The sequence below is a fragment of the Hyperolius riggenbachi genome, chromosome 5 (assembly GCF_040937935.1).
Source record: "Hyperolius riggenbachi isolate aHypRig1 chromosome 5, aHypRig1.pri, whole genome shotgun sequence".
NCBI lineage: Eukaryota > Metazoa > Chordata > Amphibia > Anura > Hyperoliidae > Hyperolius > Hyperolius riggenbachi.
This window is the reverse complement of record NC_090650.1, coordinates 51,453,531-51,475,935: the sequence shown is the minus strand read 5'-3', so window position 1 is coordinate 51,475,935 and position 22,405 is coordinate 51,453,531. Positions and strand designations below refer to the sequence as shown.

General features: G+C 44.3%; 1 protein-coding gene across 1 annotated transcript in view; it reads right to left on the bottom strand.

The window, feature by feature from the left end:
- Window positions 1-12,288, bottom strand: part of APBB1IP (amyloid beta precursor protein binding family B member 1 interacting protein) — a 136,814-nt gene extending 124,526 nt beyond the window's left edge. The window contains exon 1 of the mRNA XM_068235662.1: window positions 12,212-12,288. The gene's annotated coding sequence lies outside the window, so the exon portion shown is untranslated. The remainder of the gene's footprint in view (window positions 1-12,211) is intronic.
- Between the last annotated feature and the right edge of the window lie 10,117 nt (window positions 12,289-22,405).

The following is a 22,405-nucleotide window of genomic DNA, read 5'->3' as shown; positions in this document are numbered from 1 at the left end:
AAATGAGGTTCACAGTCAGCAAAGTTTCAGGGCCATGGCCCTGACATCACACTGTGGGTGGGGTTTCACCACGATACGAGCTATACAGATGTCCCTGATAATCTATTTGAAAAGGTAAAGATTTTTCATGGGAAAGGGGGTATCGGATACTGATTGGGATGAAGTTTATTCCTTGGTTATATCCAAGTAATTTGTAAACACCATGGCCCATATGCAATTCATTTTTTCACCTAAGTTTTCACCTAGGTTATATTTTTAAATTTGTCAATAAAATGCATTTTAAGCCATCAGAAAGCAAGAAAATGCACAAAATAATTTTGATTTACTTTTTGGTACTTTTTTAGTTGAAAAGTGCTGGAAAGTTATTTTAATTTGAAGATGAAAAAATATCTCCCAGGAGAAAAGTCAGGTGAAAAAGTGAATTGCATATGGGCCATCTGTTTTAAAGAGACTCTGTACCAAAATGTTCAGCCTTATTTCTTCTATCCTATAAGTTCCTATACCTGTCCTAATGTGGTCTGGATTACTGCAGCCTTTTCTAGTTGCACTGTCTCTGTAATATATCTAATCTTCTTTGCTTTGTCAAGCTTTGTCGACCCAGGGAGGAATGGGCTGCCTCTGTTGTAATGAATACAAGTTATGCACGCCCCCTCCAGGCTTACTCCTGTGTCCTTTGTTTATTACTGTAATGCAGTTTGTGAGGCTGAGGGGGGAGGGAGCTGCCTGTCACGTGCTAAGAAACTGTGAGAATCCCAGAATGGAGTGCAGATAATTCACTATGTAATAAAAACTTGTAGTATACTGTAGCATGATATATATATATATATATATGTATATATATACACAGTAGCATGCAAAAGTATTCAGCTCCCTTGAAGTTTTCCACATTTTGTCACATTACTGCCACAGACATGAATCAATTTTATTGGAATTCCATGTGAAAGACCAATACAAAGTGGTGTACACGTGAGAAGTGGAACGAAAATCATACATGGTTCCAAACATTTTTTACAAATCAATAAGTGCAAAGTGAGGTGTGCGTAATTATTCAGCCCCCTGAGTCAATACTTTGCAGAACCACCTTTTGCTGCAATTACAGCTGCCAATCTTTTAGGGTATGTCTCTACCAGCTTTGCAAATCTAGAGACTGAAATCCTTGCCCATTCTTCTTTGCAAAACAGCTCCAGCTCAGTCAGATTAGATGGACAGTGTTTGTGAACAGCAGTTTTCAGATCTTGCAACAGATTCTCAATTGGATTTAGATCTGGACTTTGACTGGGCCATTCTAACACATGGATATGTTTTGTTTTAAACCATTCCATTGTTGCCCTGGCTTTATGTTTAAGGTCGTTGTCCTGCGGGAAGGTGAACCTCCGCCCCAGTCTCAAGTCTTTTGTAGAACCTCGCATGCACAAGGTGCTTACAGCGGAGTGGACGAGCGCAACTTCAGCCGAAGTCGCCAGGTTAACAGAGCCACCAGCGGGACCACCGAGGGGACCCAAAAAATGCTGAGGGACCACGCGGGCTCCGGGGGCTAGAGGAAGCCTCAGGTAAATCCAGATTTGCTTTTTTTTTATCGCTGTTCAGCGACCCTTTGAGTACTAAGTAGATATTTTAAAGCACACAGTAATAGTTAATAAAAATAAAATGAGGGGTGCCTTATCAGGATATAATACACAGCATGACAAACATTAGTGAATGGGAGAGCTGGAAGCCAGGCACGCGGGTAAACGCTGCAGATATCAGGCAAAAACAACACCCAATAAACTATGTGCTCATGACAAGAGGTAGATGAATTGCAAAAATCAAAAGAGCAGAAAAGTCAGGCACAATAGTTTAATGATGAACAGGTGGCACAAACGATTCTCTTGACAGTGCATAAATAAATGCTGCAAAATGACAAAGAGTGTCCAGAGCTGTACCTGGGTGTTGGTGGGAGGCAGAGGGTGTGGGCGCCAGTGAGGTCGGGCCGGACTTGTACTTTTCACCGCCCAAGGCCAACTATACAGTCTGTTTGGTTTTTATCTTTGTGTGCCCCAATGAGAATTCTACTTACTTTCCCTCATTGGATGCCAGTTGTCACAGATGACTATTTTAGTAATATGCGAATAGATTATAAGTTATGTTTTCCTTAAGAACTTTTATGTAATGTTTGTTATCTCATTAATGATGGAACCATTGTGTCTACCATGAGAGATAGGCTGAAGTGTACCTGCAGGATAGAGCTTACAGGTCTTGCAGGGACGACACAAGTACTGGGCAGGGAGTTTGAAGGTTAAATCTGTTCTTGTAGATATGGATGGCTGCATAGAATAGCTTTACTGCCCCTCACTGAGCCGCCCCTAAATTTCTGGTGTCCTAAGCCATGGCCTATGTGGCCTTGCCAGAAATCCGGCCCTGGGTGCACGGCCTAACGACCGTTTCGCGTAGGCTTACGCCAAGCTTCTTCCGAGGTTAGTGCACGTGCACTAACCTCGGAAGAAGCTTGGCATAAGCCTACGCGAAACGGTCGTTAGACCATGCACCTCACTGGCGCCCACACCCGCTGCCTCCCACCAACACCCAGGTACAGCTCTGGACACTCTTTGTCATTTTGCAGCATTTATTTAAGCACTGTCAAGAGAATCGTTTGTGCCATCTGTTCATCTATAAACTATAGTGCCTGACTTTTCTGCTCTTTTGATTTATGACAAACATTAGACAGGCACCAACCCACTAACAATACTAAAAAGAAGTAAAAAAAAAATAGGGAAATGGAAGGTGCCAGGCTGCCTAATAAAACCGCTTGACCAATAAAAATAGTTGCACACCCGTGTAAGATATGCATCTGCCAAATAAATGACACCAGGCACATGCTAACACAGTGTACCCTGCTGACTGTGCAATAACAACATATGTCATGTGCTGTGGAGAAACAACCATTCCCAGTATTCAGCAGGTAAAGGAAGTGCTTTTTTGGAGTGGCAAACCTTTCCATTAGTTAGTTGGGTGCATAATCTGGGTGTAAAACGACGCCCAAAATATCAGTCAAAAATCAAAAGTCGGTTAGCACACACCATTCTATTTAAAGAGACTCTGTAACAAAATTTTGAGCCTTATCCTATAAGTTCCTATAACTGTTCTAATGTGGTCTGTCTTACTGCAGCCTTTTCTAGTTGCACTGTCTCTGTAATAAATCTTATCTTCTTTCCTCTGTCGGCTCTGTCGGGCTGAGGCTGGGATGTGTGGAATGTGCAGCACTGCTTGTTATTGGCAGAAGCTTTACACACCCTCTCCAAGCTCTGCATGAGTCACACAGTAAGCTGTTCTCAGCCTATCACAAGCTGGTTAGAAGCCAGTCTTTTGTTTGTAAACACTGCCTAAAACTGTTAATTCCAAGCCAGGATTGCAGCAGGGAGTGGCAGAAACAGCACAGAGGGGCCCAGGAGAACATAATGAAGAGAATGGTATGCTTTTTATTGTAAGAATTTTAGAGTACAGATTCTCTTTAAGCTGTAAGTATTTTTATTAAGAATGGTCGGAAATTGGCATTTCCGATTCCATGGCAATTCCGATTTCTGGCTAGGCTGATTACCGATTCAGTGGATTTCTGATTTCCAAGTCGTCTTTTTTGGGGGGTAAATTTTGCACTTTCTGATTGGCCAATATTTCCGAGTTGAATCTGCATTCTCTGATTGGTCCAATGCTTCCGAGTTCTGTGATTGGGCTAAAATTACTGAGTTGCGGTAATGCAGTATTTCCGCAGCAATCCGACTTCCAATCAGAAATGCGAAAGTGTCATTACCGCAGAATCTGAATGTGCATCTCTACTTTTTATTCCTCAATGCATGTGTCAAGACCAAGATCTGACAAATGTTTCGTGGCCATGGAGGGTTCCCTTCATCAGGAAAGTACAGACATGCAAAAATGTTTTTGTGTTTTTGTATGTCTGCACTTATCTGATTAAGGGGGCCCTCCATGGCCACGAAACAAATGTCAGTTCTTGGTGTTGCCACATGCATAGAGGAATAAAAATACTTCAGCTTAAAAAGAATGGTGTGCAAATATTCAGCAGGTGCCACAGAATTCCATCACAAAGTAGTTTCTTTCTGATCCAGGTGCTGGGTCATTACTCTAAAAGAGTGATTCTGTTGGCTAGAAAATGCCCCAGGCAAGGCACCTTTTGTCTCCCCAAATCCGGTGAGGAGGGGGATCATAGGTAACCTCCAATATAACTAGCCAGAGGTGGCCCTCAGTAGTAACCAGAGGTAGCCCCCTCCACCCTGTATAGGTAGCCACAGGAGCCCCCAGTATCAAAAGGCCAGGTGCAACCCCCCCCCCCCCATAGGTATCCACAGAAGCCCCCAATGTTAGGTAGTCAGATGCAGCCCCCACTAGTTTATGATGCCAATCCCCAGTATAGGTAGTCAGGGAGCCCACCATGTTGGGTAGCCAGATAGCCCCCCATGTAGCCAAAGATTCCCCCCCCCCCCCCCCGTTTAGCCAGAGACGCACCCCATGCATCCAGAGAGCCCCCTGTTAAGCCAGAGATCCCCCATACAGCTATAGAGCCTTCCGTAAACCAATAAAGCCCACCATATAGCCAGAGAGCCCCCCCCCACATTGCCAGAGAGCCTCAATGTCATCAAGGAGGTAACCAGAGGAAGGAACCAAGGATGAAGTTTGCTTTGACTAGGTAAGTATGATTTTTTTATCCTCCTGGGTTTCCTGCGATCTTCCTATACATATAAATTACGGGGAGTTGGATACACTTTAATCTTTGCGGAGTATTGATGTTCAATGAGATATTGATAATTCTGTCTTACAGGAAAGTGAAATGCAAACCTTGGAAATGCTCTTCAAGTTGATTTTGATTGGTCCAGTTCCAAGCTGCATATAAAGTGTATACAATTTGCATGGAAGCGAGGCGAAGCAGGGGTTCTAGCTGCAATGGAGCCTCGGGGCAAAATTAACTTTGGTGCCTCTGTTACAAACCCAAGTGGCATTAGGATCACTCTTGCAAATTCACCCTGCAGGGCCCCCAAGACAATTGCCAGCTCCCCGCCCATCCCCCCCCCTTCCCCCGTTTCCCACCACTTTACTTTTGTCCCTGAGCATAGCTCCTCATTAGTCTGTGCATTCCTATCATCAGCCTCACAGGGGCGCCTCTCCTACTGGTCCTGGCGCATATTATTATCGGGTCACAGAGGGGAGGCGCCATTGCTAGCCTGAAGATGGTAGTGCACCGTCTAAAGCCTCATCTATACAGGTAGATGAGGCTGCGATCCGGCGGCTCGATTAGCCGCCAGATCGCCTCTTCCGCGTGCCCGCCGCGTCCCCACTCGCCGCGCGTGCGCCGCATTTGATTCCCTGCTTGTGCCCGCTTGTCCCCGCCGGCGCCGCTTATCTTCTGCTCAATTCCCTTCCTTTGTCCCCTCGCGGGGAGTGAGCAGGGAATCGGCGGAGCGGAGATCCGTCCTGTCGGATCTTATCAATCGAGCCGCATCAGCGGCTCGATTGATAAGGAGCATCGCGGCCGCATCTACTCGTGTAGATGCGGCTTAACAGCGGAGTGTTACACCCGGGACAGAGTGGGTTGCCTTCTTAAAACAAAAGGAATTTACAATAATTAAGCTTTAAGTGAACATCTTTGGTTACCCACAATGCACCACTACTGAAAATGCAAATTATCTCTTTATGCCCCTGAAGCCAGGCTTACATCCAGAACCGCTGGTGTCTAGCAAGCCTATAGCTTTAAATATTACAGAGCCGCACCAACCCCACATGCAGACAGCCTGTTTTGGACAGGACAGGTGAGGTGAGTCGCGGTGCTGCCCAAAACTCTGCAGGGACCCCAGGGACCAAAATAAAGTTGGGCAAAGGCCTTGGGGGGGGGGGGGGGCTGGGGAATTTGCCCAGTTTGCCCCTATGGGAATGCTGGCCCTGCCTAAAGCTGCCATTATTAGCATCACTTTGGCCCTCTCTGGTGATTTGCGCCTTCAGTGCAATTCTCTCTACAACAGTTGGAGAGCAGTTGGTGAGTGGTGGGAATCCCAGGATTCCTACCAAGGGCCGGGGCCCACTAACACAGTAGTGTCCGCTTCTGTCCGCTTTTCTGCATCTGTAACATTGAGGTGTAACTTAAAAGTGCATCAGTGGGCTCTGGCCCTAAAGGACCATTGCAGCCGCCCATGTGCCATTTAATCCAGAAATGTAGCAGTATAGCTTACATGAAGCTATGAGTGGGGAAAATAAATAAATAAGACAGTGTGTGTGTGAGTGTGTGTGTGAGTGAGTGTGTGTGTGCGTGAGAGTGTGTGAGTGAGTGAGTGTGTGTGTGTGTGTGTGTGTGTGTGTGTGTGTGTGTGATGCGAGTTTGGTTTGTGTGAGTGAGTAAGTGAGTGTGAGTGAGTGAGTGTATGTGTGTGTGTGTATGAGTGAGTGTGTGGTGTGTGTGTGTGTGTGTGTGTGAGTGAGTGTGGTGTGTGTGTGTGTGCGATGCGAGTGTGGTTTGTGTGTGTGAGTGTGTGTGAGTGAGTGAGTGAGTAAGTGAGTGTGTGTGAGTGAGTGAGTGAGTGTATGTGTGTGTGTGTATGAGTGAAAGTGTGTGGTGTGAGTGTGGTTTGTGAGTTTACGTCTGTGTGTGTGTGAGAGAGTGAGTGAGTGTGGTGTGTGTGTGTGTTTGTATATAGACCTGAGTTCAAAGCTAGGCTCTTCCTGTTCAGTAAGCCAGCACCTATTCAGCTCTTACTGACTGAGTGCGCTTTAGTGGCTGCAGCTCAAGCGATTTGAGTCTGCCAGTGGAAAAGTGCAATCTAAATGTTACGTGTCTTGTTACAGTATAAAGTCTGGAGTCTCTTTACAATAGGTACATGAAATAGGTAAGAAAACATAAACCTTGTCACTAGATGGAATATGTAAACCTGAAAATCCTCTCTTCTGGGAGCAATCCTACTGTTTGCCCCAAATTAAAACAAACATAAAATAATAACAAGCCTCGCACAGCACACAAGCTGATACCTCTTGGTTTGCTCAGTCAAGCAAACACGTTTCCATGCTTCCAAAGCAAGGATTGAAATAACTGAGTAGTGCTATTCTTACAGGCACACTACATTTACACACCCACATTCAAATGGTTACTACATTGCTAAGCTCATAGTAAGTTTGTTTTTGGGAGACATTTGCCTTGAACAATTCGCTCTCTGTTAAGCAGCAGTGCTTCACCTCGCTTTCAGAATTTCGTCACAGTTGGTGTTTCTGCTTTCTTTAAACCGCAGCACCCGTAGCTAAACTTTATCTTGTAACAATCACACAGCGTGCTTCCTGTGCACATATACAGCACTGGGGTATTCTACTGACTTCAGCCTTGATATTAAAAAAAAGTAGAGCAATCTAAACATCACTGCATTCCCCTCGGCTACTGCCCATCGTTTGCTATGTGTGCCTGAATCTGAGTTTTTTTCTATATGCCTTTATGTGTTTTTGTATTGGTGTCACTAAGAAGAGCGCTGTATCTGTGACTTCTTTCACAGGAACCTAAACTTGTAAGTCAGAAGAAATTCTCTGTATTGTATCGTCGTGGCAGGAAAACACATTCATTTACACCAGGGGTGTCAAACTCAAATACAAAGTGGGACAAAACTGAGCACTGGGACCAAGTCGCGGGCCGACCTCAATGTCTAGTGGCCACCTCTCTTCCTTGTGAAATTACCTGGTGTCTAATTGTCCCCTCCATCCCCTATACAGTTCCCTGATGTTTAGTGGTCCTCCCTCCTTCACTATACAATTCCCTGATGTTTAACCTCCCTGGCGGTTTATTAAAATCCGCCAGGGGGCAGCAAATACGTTTTTTTAAAAAAAAAAAAATTTCTTTTTCATGTAGCGAGACAATGTCTCGCTACATGATAGCCGCTGCCGAGCGGCATCCCCCCAGCCCCTCCGATCGCCTTCGGCGATCAGAGATCAAGAGATCCCGTTCAAAGAACGGGATCTCTTGGAGGGCTTCCCCCGTCGCCATGGCGACGGGGCGGGATGACGTCACCGACGTCATCGACGTCGTGACGTCAAAGGGGAATCCGATCCACCCCACGGCGCTGCCTGGCACTGATTGGCCAGGCAGCGCACGGGGTCTGGGGGGGGGGGGCGGCTGCGGCGACGCGTATAGCGGCGGATCGGCGGGTAGCGGCGGCGATCGGAGGTTACACGCAGCTAGCAAAGTGCTAGCTGCGTGTAACAAAAAAAAAATTATGCAAATCGGCCCAGCGGGGCCTGAGCGGTGCCTCCCGGCGGCATAGCCCGAACTCAGTTCGAGCTTACCGCCAGGGAGGTTAATGATCCTCCCTCCACTATACAGTTTCCTGGTGTCTAGTGGCTCCCCTCCTTCCCCCAAACAGTTTCCTGGTGTCTAGTTCCCCCCCTTCCCTCTCCTATACAGTTCCCAGGTAACTAGTGCTGTCCCCCTCCCCATATGGCTTCCCCGGTGATCTAGGGCTTACCCTCCAATATAGCTTCTCTGGTGGTCTAGAGAGGGCCAAATATAATGCAAAGTGGGAAATCCACCTAAAAGCCAAATCTGTTGGCTCAGAGGGCCAGATTTGGCCCGCGGGCCGGAGTTTGACCTGCTTGGTTTACACCGTGCACAGAACAGTGTTAAAGTGAACGAAGGTGAAAATAAACCGAGAAGATAAACAATTGTATTTAAATTGTCCTCCTACTTCTAAAAAATTACTTTTAGATATATTTTATATTTAAACATTTACAAAGTTGATTGAATGGTTCGTTGCCTCTAATCAGTGGCAGCCTAATACGTGTCCCAGAGTTAGAATAATATCAAAATTCATATATTGTATCTCCCTCTGCTTTTAGAAGTTGTATTCTGCCAGGAAAACTTTTATGGCTGTAATTTGCTTACCAGTGATGCTTACTATATTCCCGACAAGGTACCGACAAGACAGAAGCTGATACTTTCAGGCACCAGTATAAAACAAGTAGAATAGTCTGGTTATTAATATGTTCTGCACTGTGCATACACGTTTATCTAATCATGTCACATGTCGCCTCAGGTACACTTTAAAGGACCACTATTGTAAAAACTTGTAAAATGCTAAATACATCTGTACATTAAGTACATTTGTCCCAGATTAAAATGCACTTTAAATTAATTTTCTCCTATTTTCCTGTCCCTAAACCTAACGATTTATCCGCCGATATACAGCAGATTCGATCACTGTGATCGAATCTGCTGTGAAATCGTTGTGCAAACGCTGACAGAACGATAGATTTTGGTCCGAAATCGATCGTTCCCGTCGATCTGTCAGTGCGGAAGATTTCGCTCGATCGCCGGCGGGTCGGGAGTGCGTTGATAACGGCGTTTGAATGCCCGACGACCAACGCTAGCAGCAATACATTACCTGCTCCGCCGGCACGTGTCCCCGCACTCTCCACTGTCCCTTCTCTACGCTCGGCTCCAGCTTCACTTCTTCATGTCCGGACAGGAAGTTTAAACAGTAGAGTGCCCTCTACTGTTTAAACTTCCCTGGCAGGAAGTAAAGTGAAGCTGGAACGCGGAGAAGAAGACAGCAGAGACCGGGGGGACTCGCGCCGGCCGGATCAGGTAACGTATGCAGGGAGGGAGGGGGGGGGGGGCGGCAGCGGCAGCTTCAAAGATTGCGATCGACCAGTGTATGGCCACCTTTACAGTAAACAATAGAAGTCTGGAAGATCTGACAGGTTTTGCACTAGTCCATATCCTTATGGGGTATCCTCAGGGTTTTCTTTATTTACAAAAACAATTACTAAGTTGCTCAGTCCATCTGTCAAAAAAGTGTGCAAATGAGTAGGCAGGTTAGACTTTCCAGGGATTTATTTTTTTTTAAAAAACAGAGGAGATACTGAGATTCCCTTTATGAGGAGATATACTATTCCAAAACCTGTGAGATCTTTACTGCCTAATGTAAGCAAGAGCAACAGGGGAGAAAAGTAATTTAAAATACTTCCTATAAGTATTTGTTTACTGTTTGTGATTTTACTGAAGCACTTTGTTTGATACTTTTAACTACGGTAACTGTGGGATGCAGAGAGCGGATCAGGTTATTTGGGTCCAGGGATAGGCAGGCGTCTAATAGACACTCAGGTTAGGTAATTGGTGCCCAAGCAGTGAGTTGGGTGTCTAGGGTGCATAGTCGCCTATTGGCTACTTGATAAGAAATAACGGAACCAGAGATTTAGATGAAGTCCGCACACTCACAGGTATAAAAGTCCAAGAGTTTTCATTTCGGAATCACAGGTTTTGCTGTACCTGTGATTCCGAAATAAAAACCCTTGGACATTTATACCTGTGAGTGTGCGGACTTCATCTAAATCTCTGGTTCCGTTCCTGCAACTTGGTTTCCAGCACCTCTGTCTTGGTTGGAGGTAGAGCAGTGTTTTTCTATTGTATAAATAAGAAATAACGGTTGTGGCCAATCACAGATGATTGCTAGCGATTGTTTGGACGCCGGGGGCTAATGTTGGAAATTGAGGGAGAAGTTTAGCCACTTGAAGGGGGGTTTGTGTTAGGTATTAGGCGGGGGGGGGGGGGGGGTTAGTGTTAGGAATTAGGTGTGTGTCTGGGGGGGGGGAGGGATAGGCTTAAAGAGAGTCTGAAGTGCTCTAAAAATGAGGTTTTTACTTTTAAAATAACATAATGACTGCTATTAAATATCTCTGCGTCTTAAAAAGCAATAAATCACAGCAAACTCCCTGAGGCACATTGCGGGGCTCCTTCTGCATAGAGGCAGAGCTTTGGGCTGCAGCTCTGCCTCTACACGCGTCCATCAGCGCGGATCGCCGCCTCTCCCAGCCCCTCTCAGTCTTCTTTCACTGAAGAAGAGGCGGCGATCAGCACTGATTAAAGCACATGGAGGCAGAGCTACAGCCCGAAGCTCTGCCTCCTTAGGGCAGCAAAATCCACGACCAAGAAAGTCGTGGATTTTGCCAGAGGAGTTCTGCTGCCTGGTTACATTATTTGGGGGAACAAGTTTCACCACAACATCAGTCATACAGCGCCCCCTGATGGTCTGTTTGTGAAAAGGAATATATTTCTCATGTAAAAGGGGGTATCAGCTACTGATTGGGATAAAGTTAAATTTTTGGTCTTAGTTTCTCTTTAACAGCAGTCTAAGTAGGCCTGCCCAGCACAATGTTGGATGAAGCCCCCCTCTCCATTAATACAAAATTACAAAAATGCAGCATATTACATAAATAGGCACTTAAAATAACTAGGCAGAGTCACCAGCTTCTGTGCTGGCAGTACTGGCTTTCTGCTGCGCGGGCTGGCCTGCTGCCAGGTGATCCGACAGTCCCCATAGCATTCCCTGACCTTCTAGTGGACCACTCCCATGCTCCCATGGGCCTCCCTTTGAGGCCCCACAACTCCCAGCATGCACCCATAGATTGCAACCAATTTCGGACAGAAATTGGTTGCATCGTCGATCAGGAATGCTCTTGGCGCCACTAAATTTCATCCAATTCGATAATAATTATCGAATCGATTGGTTGATTAGACGCCCACTTGATAGATGTACGCCCAGACTGAGCTCCCATAAGCCCTTGCTACTGTCTGAAAATGCCAAGGCACTCTGAAAAGCTGTGGGCAAGGCTTGTTTAGTTTATAGGGAATTAGAGTATTAATACAAAACAAAAAAAGTATTTGGCTTGAGGAATGCCCTATAAACTATATGAAAGGAACACAATTATGCAATGAGTAAAAGTTTATCTCAGATGCACTTTAAAGGGCAACTGAAGTGAGAGGTAAATGGAGGCTGCTATACTTATTTCCTTTTAAACAATACCAGTTGCCTGGCACTGCAGTGCTCCTGTTCTATTTGGCTGTAGTAGTGACTGAATCACACATGAAACAATCATGCAGATAATCTTGTCAGATCTGACAATAAAGTCGGAAACAACTGATCTGCTGCATGCTTGTTCAGGGTCTATGGCTAAAAGTATTAGAGGCAGAGGATCAGCAGGGCAGCCAGGCAACTGGTATTGCGTAAAAGGAAATAAATATGGCAGCCTTCATATCCCTCTGACTTCAGTTGTCCTTTAAGGCATAATTTCAGCAAGAACAAGTTTGTTTTTATACAAAACAGGCAACAATACATAGCTACAAACAAGTCCCCAACGTGTGTATGTATAAGTGCGCACCGGTAATCAGATACATTCATATTTATGAAAAAAAGAAACCTCCTACCTTTGCTAGTTTTCTGCTTTTTGCCCCCCAAAAAGCTTTACAAAGGTCAGCGTGTAGTATCTGTCACAGATGAAATCTACCGTCTTTATGACTCAGATAGGAACTTCTCCATTAGGTTACAACACGTTCCCCTCCCTCACAGGAAGTGGTTGGCTGAACCACCAATAAGAGAAGAAAAGGTATTTCTTCATGGTATAAAGTTTGAGCAGATTATCAACTTGTAAGAGATGAGGCAAAATGTTTCACCATAACAATGAATTTAAACTTCTTAAGCAGCCACAAAAATAACCTGACTGACATTTCTGAAATTTGATGAAATAGTAGAGGTTTACCTGACAAAGATTTTTGTTCCGTTATTTGTGTTTTCTTTCTAAACTTCAGCTTATTGTCAGAATGTGAAGGCTTTGTGTTGTCTGTCACCTCCCATTATCATTGTCTGTAACCTTATTGTTTAGCACTTTGTAATATGCTGGCGCTATATACATCCAATAAATAATAATAATAATAGAGGCTGTATAATGTCACATTTCTGTGAAAACCTCAAAAGTAGGCAAAAGCAACTGTCATTGGTTAAGTTCCTTGTTGTGTTAAGCCACACAAAAAATGGATGGTGTGAGCCAACAGATAGCATTGATTCTGTTACCGGGCAGCATGGTGGCGTAGTGGCTAGCACTCTAGCCTTGCAGCGCTGGGTCCCCGCACGGTGTAAACCCCAGCCAGGGCACTATCGGCACAGAGCTTGTATGTTCTCCCCGTGGGTTTCCTCTGGGCACTCTGGTTACCTCCCACATCCCAAAAACATACAGACAAGTTAATTGGCTTCCCCTAAAATGGCCATAGACTATGATACATGCACTACACTATGCATACATTGGCCCTAGCCTGTGATACACACATAGACATAAGACAATGGTAGGGATTAGATTGTGAGCCCCTCTGAGGCATAGTTCAATGACAAGACAATATACTTTGTACAGTGATGTGGGAGATGTCAGCGTTATGTAAATGCTAAAAATAATAATAATTCTATTACTTAGAATGACAGTCTACATTTTTTTATTTTATACCGTGCAGTACTTTGTTTTAAATATTTTTCTATAAATGTTTTTTGGATTGTGGAATGAATCATCTGAGTTCCCAATAAAAAAAAAAGTATCAGCAGTACTGCTTAAAGAGAAACCATGACCAAGAATTGAATTTCATCCAAATCAGTAGCTGATAGCCCCTTTCCCATGAGAAATATTTTCCTTTTCTCAAATAGATCATCAGGGGGCGCTGTATGGCTGACATTGTGGTGAAACGCCTCCTACAGGAAACTGTGAAGACCATGGTCCTGACAGTTTCCTGTCTGTGAACCTCGTAGCACTGTGGGAAATAACAGCTGTATCCAACTGGCAAAAAAGCAAGCAGCACCTACTTCCAGACAGTGACGTCACATCACCTGCCAGCAGCAAAATTGTCACCATGTGATAAATGGCAGAATGTAAGTCAGCGAGAGGAAAGCTTTTACAATGGGCAAAACACTGACAAAATCATTTATACATAATTATTGTAAAAATTGAGCACCTTTTTTTATTACATCATTTTCACTGGAGTTCCTCTTTAAGTGAAAAGTAGCTCTTTAGTAGACATTAGGGGCGTAGCAATAGGGGTTGCAGAGGTAGCGACCGCATCGGGGCCCTTGGGCCAGAGGGGCCCCAACAGGCCCGCCCTCAACCACAATATTAGCTCTCTATTGGTCCTGTGCTGGTGATAATCACTTTTATAGATACTATGAATAGTGGTAATCATTAACAAACTGTTCCCCATCCCCCTCTTGCACCTCTGACACTGTGGTTGCCATTGGCAGGTTTTGGTGCGCCGTATCAATTTTTATGTATAGAGTGCTTGGGGGGCCCCATTGTAAAACTTGCATCGGGGCCCACAGCTCCTTAGCTACGCCACTGGTGGACATGCAATTAAAATTACATGTCAGAAATGGCCTGGAGGCAACTACAGCCCGCTGTTTCGAAGCGACATGCTTCATCTTCAAGTTGCAAGCTCATTCTCATCATTAATCTTCATGGGGAAATTCGCTTTGATATAAGAGTGCTTTAGATTGCAAGCATGTTTCCGGAACAATGTATGTTTGCAAACCAAGGTTCCACTGTATAATACTGGCACTTCAGTACAGTGGCTGTGTGGCTTCTATCACCTTTCTGGTTTATGACTTCCGGCTGTAAAGTACTGATACATACTGACCCAAATTCTGCTGTTTTGCTTAACTTGATCTTTCCCCCCTTTACCTGTCGTAATCTTTAAGGCTCATACACATGCTCAACAAAAGTCTTTTAAATGCACGATTATCAAAACAACTTGAAGAAGTTGGACTATTTTTGTTTTTGTCATGTAAAAGACGTGTAAACAACAAGGCGTTATCACTGATAAGAGGCGTCCAACGACTGATAAGACGCAGCTCAAGTCAATCCAACTCTTGAATTGACTTGGGGAACAACTGAGAGAAGTTGTGTCTAACATGTGTACAGAAGTCTGCTACGACTTTTCAACGACTTCCATTACTAACTAGAACATATTAGTTGTTCACCAGTTGAGTATCGATATGTACATTTGTAGTTGTTCATCAAGTCGTCCGTCAAGTCGTTCTGTGTGTATAATAGTCGTTTGCACGCCAAGACGTATCTTTCCAACTTTTTTAATTGTAGTCGTTTGTAAAGTTGTTTATAGGAAAAGACTTTTGTTGAGCGCGTGTATGTGGCTTCAGGCAAAAGGTAGAGCTTTGCATCACAGCATTTTTTCTGCTTGCTGCATCTTCTGCAACAAGACAAACAGAGTGACTGGACGTTATCTCTGACTCCTCATGGTGTGTTTGAAGGCCGTGGTGGGATTATCAGATAAGGAAGAGGATGCATGAGCAATGCCTGGCTGCTTTGTACGTGGGGGAGGAAGATGGCAAAGATTTTGTAAGCCAGTCAATGACATCTTCTCTAATCAGACTAGTGTTCTGGGCAGAAGCAAGCAAGTTGGGCGCATAGCGTGCCTGGAAACTTGGGCACCACCATAGACTGCAATGCTATTTGTGGCTATGGCGGTGCCGTCTGGAAAATATGGGCGCCTGAGGCACTGGAGGTATGCTATTATATAGGCAAACTCAGAGGGGATGAAGTGGTGCTGCACGAAGATCGACTAAAATGTAGCCAAACTCAAAATAACAGCCAAAATAGCAGCGGTGGTCAAGCCAGTTTCTATGGGCGGGCAAGGGAGTCATTGCCCAGGGTGGACACATGCAGAGTGACTTATGCAATACTCACATGTCCGGAATCCACGCGCTGCATGTACTTACTTCCTGATCCCTTGGAATGTTACCCCCCCCCCCCTGGTTCTGCTCTGCATGCTCCACCTCATCTGGCTTACTATACTGGGGGCACCGATACCTGGCTTCATATACTAGGGGAACCTATACCTGGCTTCATATACTGGGGGGCATCTATATATGGATTCATATACTGGGGGCACCTATACCTGGATTCCTACACTGGGGGGCACCTATGCCTGGCTACCTATACTCTGGGCACCTATACCTGGATTCCTATACTGGGGGCACCTTTACCTGGATTCCTATACTGGGGGGCACCTATGCCTGGCTACCTATACTGGGGGCACCTATACCTGGCTACCTATACTGTGAGACCTATAGTTCACTACCCATACTGGGGTCACAATTCACAAACCTATCTGGGGTGCAATTTTTACACCCTTGCCCCGTGAACTATTTAGCCTAGAAACTGCTGAGGCAGTGCTTTACGGAGTTGGGTTATTGTGTAGCCAAACTCTAAAAAGCAGCGGACGTCTGTCAGTTCGGCTACTATGTACTATGTAGTCAAATGGAGGATATTGGCAGAGGAGTTCAATTACCAGCAGATGGAGTTCAGCGGATGCGGCGCTGGGGTAAGCAACTGGGCACCCGAGGTTTGGCTATTATGTAGCCGTACTCCACATCGGCTCTAACTGAGTGTTAGGTGTAGAAAGGTGATGTTATCAGACAGGGCCGCTACTGCAACAGTGGATCCAGCACCTGCATAGCACCGCCACAAAAAAATCCCTGGAGCCACCCCTGCCTTCAGGTAATAAAGTGGTCAGGGCAGGCCAGACGTACAACCTTTTACGTGGTTTTACATTTTGCAGTGCTGGAGTTAAAGTGAATGTAAAGGCAATATATATATAAAAAAGTCAGAAACTTGCGTATGGACAGGGAAGGCTCTGGATCCTATAGAGCAGTGATGGCTAACCTTGGCACCCCAGCGGTGGTGGAACTGCAAGTCCCATGAGGCATTGCAATACTCTGAGGGCCTTTTACCATTAGCAATCGCTAGCGTTCGCGCTGAACGCTAGCGATTGCAATTCAGCAAAAGGAAAAAAATTCCCGCCGATTTCCCAACGTTTGCGATCGCGATTTTGCTATGCTATGCACTGCAATGAAAAATCGCGGCAACAATCGTTCCGCGGTGCGGTCGCAATTAAGTAAAAAACGAATCGCGGTAGTGGAAATTTCCTACCGTGATTCCTATGTTAGGAAGCAAACCGTAGCGATTTTAAAATTATTAGCAGTTTGCGGTTTTGCGATTAAGCAATCGCAAACGCTGTAGTGGAAAAGGGCCCTGACAGTTCTAAGCATAACTTGGGGAGGCAGAGGCATGATGGGATTTGTAGTTTTGTCACAGCTGGAGTGTCAAGGTTAGCAATCACTGCTATAGAGCCTTCCCTGTCCTCTCTCGTACCCCTTGTTCCAGTGCTGTCACCCCCGTTTAATTTGCCGCCTCGGGAGGCTTCAGAAGCACTTGTGTACCCAAGCAGCTCCATACGGGAGCAGGAAAAAATGGCGCACAGCTCCACTAGAACATTATGGCGCCGTCAATTTAATGTAAACCGCTAATTAGCGTTGTCAAATTGTAACGTTGTTATAGCCCAGCGGTATGGTTCTGGGCGGACTGTGGTCATATTTTGTGCTGAAAGTGCAGGTTCGAATCTAGTCGATGATCTTTTTTTCATTATTTTAATTCATTGATTCATGCACTGCTATCTGAGAGTTAATAAAAGATTAGTTGAAAAAATACTTTTTACGAAGTCAAAGTTTTTTTTTTTTTAATATCCCGGCTGCATAACATATACGTGGGAAGGCAGAATAAAGATGAGAGTTTGCAGCCAGTAACTTCCGTGTCTCCTTCTTAAAGAGGAACTGTAACGACAAAACGGCCCCTGGGGGGTACTCACCTCGGGTGGGGGAAGCCTCAGGATCCTAATGAGGCTTCCCACGCCGTCCTGCGTCCCTCGGGGGTCTCGCTGTAGCCCTCCGTACAGCTGTGACGCAATATTTACCTTCCTGGCTCCTGCGCAGGCGCTCTGATGCCTCTCGGCGCCGAAGTAGGCGGAAATACCCGATCACCGTCGGGTCTGCTCTACTGCGCAGGCGCAAGTTTCCGGCGCCTGCGCAGTAGAGCGGACCCGACGGAGATCGGGTATTTCCGTCTATTTCCGTGCAGAAAGTCGCCACAGCGCCCCCGCTGGAGCCAGCAAAGGTAAATATTGAACTGACAGTCGGCACAGTCGCCGGCTGTTCGGAGGGCTGCGGCGAGACCCCCGTGGGACAGAGGACGGCGTGGGAAGCCTCATTAGGATCCTGAGGCTTCCCCCACCCGAGGTGAGTACCCCCCAGGGGATCTTTTTAATGTTACAGAGTCTCTTTAACCTTGCATACGATATTCAGCTGGGATATAAAAAAACAAAACGTTTACTTCATAAGAAAGATTATTTCAACTAATCATTTACCAATGCACAAATAGCAGCGGTATCTCTATCACTGGAAAAAAAAAAAAAAAAGTAACGTGCACAGATTCGAACCTGCAAAACTTTCCTCTAAGTCCAGTATCTTACCACTAAGCTAAAGCTCCTTCTTGGAAACGGAAGCAGTAGATTTGGGCGCATGAGACAAGTGGACAAAAAGGGCGCCCCATTCACTTTCATTATAAATATCGTTTAATGGGCGCTGAACGGGGAAAATAAGGCGCCGGAGATTTTTAAGGATTTATAACGGCGCCCGGAGATTTTTAAGGATTTATAACTATGTTTGTGATGATTTAAGTTTACAAAATGAGCCCGTGACGAATAACGTTTATGAAGATAATAAATCACTATTTCTAAAACATTTCTAACACATTATTATCCACCCAAAAAAATAATTTACATTTTTTTTCTTTACATTCTTTATTTATTCATGTCTGTAAAACATTATTATCCATAGGGGGTTTTAGGTTTAGGCACCAACAGGGGGGTCTTAGGTTTAGGCACCTACAGGGGGGTCTTAGGTTTAGGCACTAACAGGGGGGTCTTAGGTTTAGGCACCAACAGGGGGGTCTTAGGGTTAGGCACCTACAGGGGGGTCTTAGGGTTAGGCACCTACAGGGGGGTCTTAGGTTTAGGCACTAACAGGGGGGTCTTAGGTTTAGGCACTAACAGGGGGGTCTTAGGGTTAGGCACCAACAGGGGGGTCTTAGGGTTAGGCACCAACAGGGGGGTCTTAGGGTTAGGCACCAACAGGGGGGTCTTAGGTTTAGGCACCAACAGGGGGTCTAGGGGTTAGGGATAGGTACAGGGAGGGTTTTTAATAAACGAAAATATAAGTTTCACTTTACAAACAGGGAAGATTAACGTTTTAAGAATTGCCGATCTCATACACATTATTTAGTGATTTATACATTTTTAAATCACTATTTATAAACGAAATTCTACACAATAATTTCTATAAACGATATTTCCATTTATCGTTTATACCACGCGCCCTTTTTTCCCCGACGCCCTTTTCGTACGTACGCCTTGGAAACATGGCTTAACATTGCTTACCCATCCTTTTACAACACAATTCTGAACAGCACCATCTACTGGTTATAACTTTCACTACAAATACCACAGGCTGCCTGAGTCTTATTAAAACGGAAAATTACGTTTTAAAGTCTAAAACGCTAAATAGCGTTTTAAGGGCGTTCCGAACCGTGCGCCATTTTTTCCAGGTGCCGCTTTTGACTGTATGCGCTCCATACTGCTCATGAGCGACAGATGAGCAGTACTAAACCGTCCGTCTTCGGAAACACTTGGGTGCACGAGTGCTTCCGAAGCCTCCCAAGGGCTCATTGACTGGCTTCCAAAGCCTCTGGGCCCCCTGCAATGGAAGGGGTAGCAGGGGTGATTGCTACGCCCATGTTGCCTTAACATTCACTTTAAAGAGGACCTGAACTCAGAACTCCCTCTCTGCTCTAAAAGATAAGCAACAGCATAATAACCTTCAAATGAAAAAACATTTCTTTGTTACAGCTGATACAAATGCTCCAATAAATCTGGAGTGTGTTTACTTCCTGCTTTCATGGAAGCAGACATAGGGTCAACATCCTGTTTTTACATATTAGCTGCTCTGCCATGGCAGAGGAAATTCCTGAGCTGACACAGCAGAGAGATCAAATTACAGCTTGTGATTAGTCACAAATGAGGGGGGGGGGATTAGACAGGCTAAACTCTCTAAATACATACAGGGTGCATTTTACTTCTGTCCCGTAGGTCCACTTAAAGCTATAAAGTGAGACTGAAGCAGAAAACCCAACAACTTATGATATAATGAGGTGTATGTGTAGTACGAATAATTTATAGAACATTAGTAGCAAAGAAAAGAGTGTCATATTTTTATTTTCGGTTATATAGGTGTTTTTTTATAACATTGCATCATTCTCTAATATTTGCAGTTTACAAACTACACTCTGCCTTTTAAACTAAGAAAGAGAGCAGAGCTGATGACCCTTTGAACTTTCTTACATTAAAATATTAAACAAACAAGAAGCAGCGAGAGACAGGTTGAGATAAGTACTTCAGAAAATTGCATTGTAGCCGACACAAGTTGGGTCAGAGCTCAGAGCAGCTCTTTTGCATAAATAACAACTGGAGTTTCTTAACTCTTCCTGTGCTAAAATCAATTTGAGACTCATATCTTTACTAGTAATGTTCTATTTCTTAGCTGTACTACACATACCATTCATTATAATCATAAGTATATTTTCCCTTTAAGCAGACACAGTAAATATATTTGTCATTACGACAGTCTAAAAATGTAATTTATTGTAGAAAAACCTACAAGCAGCAGAGAATGTGTGGCTAGCAACTGCTGGCAGATATCCAGCGCCGCCACAGGAGCGCTGTCTGCCTCGCCGCCAGAAGCTATTTTCAACCTATTGATATTCCTTACTGGTAGAGCTGCAGTGAAAGGTACATGATCCTCTGCCAATGATAGCAGAAAGGCAGACAAGGCAGAGAATGACATTACGCATTAAGGGGCTGTGTGACTGCAAAGGATCCAGCCTGTTCTGGACAAAAGAAGACCTGCTAAACAGCACAAAGTGCTTTAAAGGTGACCTTAGTCAAGATAAGGTAGGACATGGCAAAACATCTGACAGTGCACACAGGCGCCACCTTGTGGAATAAATGGAAGTTACAATGCCAACTTTTGAGAAAAAGACCCTTCATTTCAGCCCTACATGTTACAAGAATTAATTATTATTTAATTACTCTATATTTTAGCTTGATTTTCTTTTCTTTTGTGCATAAAAGAGACATTCAATTTTGTACCCAACAGAAAGGGTCACATTAATGTGTCAAGTAACATCTGACGTTTATTTCAATGGTGTTGCATTTCTTCTGCAATTTGTGAATTGCAATTTTTCTGTATTTTAAATTCAGGCAGCAATTCTGCATTTTTTAGTGTGTGATGTGCCATTCGGGTTTCAACGCAAGTCAGTGTTAATATGGAAAAGTCACATACATTTTTTTGAAGAAAAACTGAACAATTGTATACAAACGCACATAACAAAAAGCAAAAATGCGCCTTAAAGTTCAATGAAGAAAATACCCTAAAAATTGCGAATGCAAATTTGGGTATTCAGGAAAAAGAATGCATAATTCTCATAAGCGTGAATGCTTTCATGAAAAAAAGGCGCCTGAAAAAAAAAGTGGTTGAGGGATTGCCATTAGTATAATATATATATATATATATATATATTTCTGCATCTCAGTACATTGAAATATCATAGAAAAGTTAATTTATTTTAGTAATTCAAAAAGTAATTTAGTAATTCAGAAAGCGATTCTGTCATGTCATATACATTTGAAAAACTTAAAGTAAAACTGATTTTTTATTCCTGGCTTGTGTCGCTTTAACTCTTTCTGTACTGGAAACAATATGAGACTTATATCTGTGCTACTAATGTTCTATCAGCTGTTGTACTACACATACAGTTCATTATATCGTAAGTTTATTTTCACTTCAGATTCCATTTAAAGAGCTACTATTATGACTATGATTTCATATAGATTTAATTCTGCACAGCTGACTTGTATTTTCTCTTCATTTTTTTCCCCTATGACCAGACATTACGCTACCAGCACATTATGATCAGCTGAAACATTCCATAAATAGCACTTCCATCAGTTCAGCTGTGGCTGCCTCTTATGTCTCAGGACCACGAGAGCCAATAGGGATGTGGTGAGTGAGAAGTACAGTTTTAACTTTAGATTTGTTCTGACAGTGAGTGGCAGGAGTTACAAGGCTGAACAAAAGAAGGATTGGTTGAAATTAAATGATTCATTGTAATATGAGCTCTAGAAGGTGCCAGTTGTAGAAAGATTGAAGCCCTTGTTCAATCTCAAAATGACGGCAGAGCACTGTGAGCCGGGCAGGAGACGTTTTCATTGGCTCCTGGCCCTGTCATTACTGTAAGCCGTTCCCATTGGCTTTGAGTGATAGGGTCAGGAGCCAATGAAAGCGGCTCCTGACCGGCGCACAACGTTCTGCCGTCATAGAGACGGCAGAGGGAGCAGCCTGCGGCGGGGACAGAGCGGCGTGACCGGCGGGAGCGACGGATAATTGCGGCGATTCGTCGGTATTCAGCGTTTTAGCATACCAGCAGCCTCTGGTCCTTAAGGGGGCAGAGGCTGCTGGTATCGAAGTGGTTAAACAAATATTATTATTATTTATTTATATAGTGCCAACATCTTCTGTAGTGCTGTACAGAGTACAAAACAAATATTGGGAAGCAAATATACATGAGACATTCAAGACAATGTACAGAGACACTTGCCTATTATTACCTACATAGGATTTAA